Genomic DNA, 6,000 nt, shown 5'->3' on the forward strand with positions numbered 1-6,000 from the left:
GGCGGTTATGATTTGAATCATTGTGCAGCAGCCTTTTAATAGGCTACGCCACGTGATCGTCGGCGATACGTGCAGCGCGCTATGCATAAGTTAGACTATCATTGGGCATAGGTTGTAAAGGCCGACAACAGGTTCAGCATTCGTTGGTATAAGTTATCTATAAGACAATGAAACTTCTGTGTTCATTACTAATATGTTATGCATACGACCAACTCGTTATGAATACGTCCGAATCTTTAAAAAAAACATCAAGAGTTCAGCGTAAGCTAGCGTTTTACATACATTTTGATACGGTGCCATTGCTGGCTAAAACGACAAGGTGTGACTGGGCCTTAAGCACAGAATCACCTATAAATTAAACGAAATTTTCATCAAGAAAATTTTATTTTAAGCAAAGTTTTATTGTATAAATATGGTGAATACAACGTACTGCGATGTTTGTAATCACAAATATAAATGTTATAAAAAACACCGTCAAACCAACAAGCACACATTCAATCTTTTCAGACAAATATCTCCACTTGACCAAGAAACAAAACATAGTGATAGATGTGATAATGATATTCTTAAATTTTTTTTTATAATAAACACTTTCAATCACACAAACACAAGAACAACAAAGAAAGGGAAGCTAAATTCTCCATTGAAAACACTGATGGGGCATTTAAAGGGCATATAAAAATAAGATTGTTTCATTTTCAAGACCGTGGACCATCTTCAATCATGGAAGCTGTTGATATGGTTAAACAAAGTAATGAAAGCATAATTAAAAACACATTAAGTGAAATGAAAACTTTAAAGTTTTATATGGGAGTAAAATTGACCAGAGAGTTGGTGTCAAAGCCACCCAATGCTCGCCTGTTTATACATTTATCGTTTTTAAAAGACTAGTCTAATGCTATTTTTTATAAAGCATTGAGTGAAGTCTGCTCCAAATTATTTTAAAGGAATATATGTATTTGTATATTGTAATCAGTAAAAAATAGTGTGGTAGATAAAACATTAGAAAGGAAAAAACTTTAACGTTGATGTGTTATAAAAAAGTTAAGTTCAAAACAGGTCAAAAATTAAAAAAAATTGAAATTATTTTTTAATTTCAACTTCACTACATCAATAGTATACCCTAAAGGAACCTCCATGTCAAATATCAGCATCCAAGTACACATATTAATGAATGGCAAGCTTCTAAATAACTTGCACCAAAAACTTTAATGTTGATGTGCTACAAAAAAAGTTAAGTTCAAAACAGGTCAAAAATTTAAAACATTTGAAATTATTTTTTTATTTCAACTTCACTACATCAATAATATACCCCAAAGGAACCTCCATGCCAAATATCAGCATCCCAGTACACATTAAATGAATGGCAAGCTTCCAAATAACTTGCACCAAAAACTTTTACATTTTCACGCTCACGCTGATGCTGACGCTCACGCCAGGGTATCACTATAGCTCTCTGTTCTTCGAACAGGCGAGCTAAAAATGGTAAGACAGGACGATGAAACTACTCCCTGTATGAGGACAAACCCTCACTTTATCTCATCATTTCAAGATTTTTTAAGATGTGATGTTTATGATGAACTCCATAAACAAGAACAAGATGTTGATAACACTGTAGTAGGTAGTGGATTTACTGTCACAAAAATAATCTTTTTAGATATACACATCTTAAAATCAGATCCTCTTCAAGCTTCTTCTTTTATTGATTGACCAAAAGAGATAAAACTTAAGAAAGCGGTTGTTAATATTCAAAACAAAGATAATAAATGTTTTCTATGGTCTGTTCTTGCTCACTTACATACTCCACAATGGAATCCTGAAAGGGTTGAACATTATAAGAAATACGAGAATACATTAAATGTTAAAGATTTAAAGTTTCCAATGTCATTGAGAGATATTCCAAAATTCGAGAAAATGATTAATATATGTGTTAATGTATATGGATTAACGGATAAAAACAAAATTCAGATATTAAAAATTTCAAACAACTATAAAAATGATGAAACACACATTGACCTTCTCCACTTCACTTCAAAGGAAAAATCACATAATGCTTTCATCAAAAATTTCTCAAGATTAACCAAGTCACAACTATATAAGAGAAAATGTAAAACGTATCCTTGTAAGAGATGTCTCAACTCCTTTCACACAAAAGAACGATTAAATCAACATTCGAAATATTGTAGTAATCATAAATCAACCGTAATCAATTTACCAAAAGCAGGTTCAAACATATCATTAAAAGATTTTAGCAAATCTATAAAACATCCATTTGTGATATATGCTGATTTTGAAAGTATCCTTGAAAAGATAGATACTGTTTCTCCGAATCCAAATAAATCATACACAAATAAATATCAAAAACATACTCCTTGTGGTTTCCGTTATGATATAAAATCATCTGTTGGTGATGAATACAACAAGTTAGAACTTTATAGAGGAGAAGATGCCTCAGAGGAGTTTGTAAGATGATTGGAAAAAGACTGTATAAGACTAAGAGAAATAATGGTAAAACCTATGAACCAATGTCATCAACAAAGGGAGAGAAAAAGGAATTTAGAAATAACAGTATCTGTCATATTTGTGAGGAGAAAATTGAGGGAGACGTCAAGGTTAGGGGTCACTGTCATCTTACTGGTAAATATAGAGGTCCAGCTCATTCCCGTTGTAATCTTAATTACAAGCCTCCAAATTTTATTCCTGTCTTTCTTCACAATGCTCACTATGACACACATCTATTTATAAATGAACTTTCAAAGACATCTGGAGATATTTCTGCCATTCCTAACACAGATCAAAAATACATCTCATTCACAAAAACAATTCATACATCCCCCATAACCCATATCAGATTTCTTGACACATACAAGTTTATGTGAAGTCCATAATTTAACTTAGTGTCAAATATTAAAAACTTCCCGAATCTTAAATCACATTTCTCAAATCAAGAAGAGATTGATCTCTTATCACAAAAGGAAATATATCCGTATGACTATATGGATTAATTTGAGAAGTTTAAAGAAACACAACTTCCTTCAAGGGAAAGTTTCTATGGAAAGTTAAATAAAACTCGTATTTCCGATAGAGATTATACACAAGCAAAAAACGTGAGGGAGAAGTTTAACATAAAGAATCTTGGAGAATATCATGATTTGTATCTTAAAACTGATGTATTGTTATTGGTTGATGTGTTTGAAATTTTTAGAAGTCTGTTATAATAAAAATTCTTATGAATTAGACCCCGTTCACTTTTACACAGCCCCGGGCTTGTCTTGGAGTTCTATGTTAAAATGACAAAACAAAATTTGGAATTAATCAGTGATATAAATATGCTTTTCATGATAGAGAAGGCTAAAAGAGGAGGAATATATCAAGTATGTTCCAAGAGATATGCTAAAGCAAATAATAAATATCTTCCTGATTATAATAAGAATGAGCACAACTCTTACCTGATGGATTATGATGCTAACAATTTGTATGGTGGGCTATGTCTCAATCTTTACCTTATAGAAAACTTAAATGGGTTAAAGAAAAACATTGTGAAAAAGTTTTACTTGAAATTGTTATCTCCTCTCAAAAAGAATTGGATGAAGCTGAAGTTGGATATTATTTTGAGGTTGATTTAAAATATCCAGAAGAACTTCATAACAAACATAAAGTCCGACCTTCTGCCCCTGATAAAGAAAGTCCAAGAAAAGAATGGTTAAGTGATTACCAACAATCATTTAATATAAAAGGTAAATCTCCAGAAAAACTACTTACAACATTAAATGATAAAGAAAGTGGTTTTTCATCAAAGGAACTTGAGACAATATTTATCTGCTGGGTTGAGAGTGAGAAAAATTCATCGAATTTTGAAATTTAAACAGTCATTGATTAAAGAAATATATTGATTCTAACACAAAAAGGAGAACAGAAGCAAAAACAGATTTTGAGAAGGACTTTTATAAATTAATGAATAATGCTGTATTTGGAAAGACTATGGAAAATGCTAGGAATCAACAAAACACAAGACTTTCTACATCTTGGAAACAGGCTTCAAAGTTAATTAATAGACCAAGTTTTGAACGAGCAGAGGTGTTTTCAGAGAACTTTTGTGCTATTCATTTTTAAAAAAGAGAGTATTGAAATGGATAAACCTATTTATATTGGAACATCAATTCTTGACTTGTCAAAGTCGTTAATGTATGACTATTACGATAATAATTTAAAATTAAAGTATAAGGAAAATGTGTCATTGTTACATATGGATACAGATAGTTTTATATTAGAAATTAAGACAAGTGATGTATATGAGGATATGATTGATAATATTGATATATTATATATGATACAAGTAATTATAAGTCTGATAGTATGTTGTTTTCATGAAAAAATAAAAAGGTTATTGGTTAGTTTAAGGATGAGTTGGGTGGAAAGGTCATGAGTGAATTTGTGGGTTTGAGATCAAAGTCTTATGCTTTATGTACTGTATATTGATAATAATAACATTGAAAGGTGTGATAAGAAGCTAAAGGGAATAAAGAAAAATATAATCAAGGAAACAATAAACTTTAAAATTATTACAACTGTTTAACCTTAAAGAAGGAAGAGTACAGAAAAATGAATACAATAAGAAGTTATAAACATCAATTCTGTACAGAAGAGATAAATAAGAAAGCATTAGGAGCTTTTGATGATAAAAGATATATTTTAGAGAATGGAATCAAGAGTATCCCAAATGGTTATAAGTATAAGTGTTCAGGGGTGTCTTTTTACTGATTTATAGATGATAGAACCAAGCAATAACCAAACCAAAGAGTGGAGATGTAATCAGCGTTGGTATTTAAATGGGAAACAATAAATGTGAGAAATATCAAATAAGTCTTATTGAAAAAATAACCGGGGTAAAAGTAAATAAAACAAATAAGAGGATAAATTTAATTACAAAAAAGTTGGAGGATGTCAAGAAAAAAATTAATATCCTTGAATGGACTGAAAACTTTGGTTATCAATTGAAGAATGGAAAAACAATTTACTAAAATCTCAAAATGATATGTGGATCAGGAGGTGGTCAAACAAGAGCATTGAGAGAAGTTTATCATTTTATTTCTGCTCAACAAAGACTGCTCAACCAACAACTAAGTTCCAAAATAATATTTGTGAATATACTCGATGGTGATGAATGTAATCGGAAAATTAATTTATTACCTCGAATAGAACATGAACAAATATTCATTGGTTCACTCTGAGTGGAATGAGAATATAAAAGGAAATCAGTAAGTCTCAGTTTAACATGTGCTCAATGGGGCAGAGATCAGTATCCTCTTTTGACCTGATGGGCCGAGAGACAGAGGTGGGGGGGGGGAGGGAGAAAATCATTCTCCTTTTTTGACCTGATGGACCTCAAGTCAGAAAGGTTTCCCTATACATTTGTATGGGAGGGGGAGTAATCAGTCTCCTGTTTTGGGTTTTCCCCCTTTTCCCCATTCATTTGCATGGATGCCTCAGACGCCCCATGTATCCTCTACTGACATAGCTGCCATCGAGAATGTTCGACACACTAAACTACGACGCTGTGTAATCATCTGAAGATGCAACACTACCAACACCAAGCTATGATGATGTGTCATCATCAAACTGCCTTCCTGAAGGTTACATGGCTGAAAGAACCTGGAGACTTAACATATTGTTTCAGCCGTCAGACCGTGCGGGTTGCCCGGTTGAAGTCCGATGGGCCACGTGAAAGCGGCGGTTGCAGTCAGATGAGTCCGCAGTTCTGTGTCAGATTGCGACCTTTGGTCCCTGCTCCCTTTGTCCGTTGAAAGTGCTCCTCCGAAAGGCATCACACGTGCCTTGATCTATTTAGGCCGAGCATACCTGACGACCACTTGATGCAGTCATCTAGCGGCATGTGAACCGCAGTCAACCACCCTTATCGGGACACATAAAAACCACCACATGAAGCCACCACGACAAACAGAATGTACTCGGAACCAAGTCTGTTTAAAGAAGCTAATG

Source organism: Eptatretus burgeri, chromosome 1 (assembly GCF_056783735.1).
Source record: "Eptatretus burgeri isolate ZD-2024b chromosome 1, Ebu_testis_v1, whole genome shotgun sequence".
Taxonomy (NCBI): domain Eukaryota; kingdom Metazoa; phylum Chordata; class Myxini; order Myxiniformes; family Myxinidae; genus Eptatretus; species Eptatretus burgeri.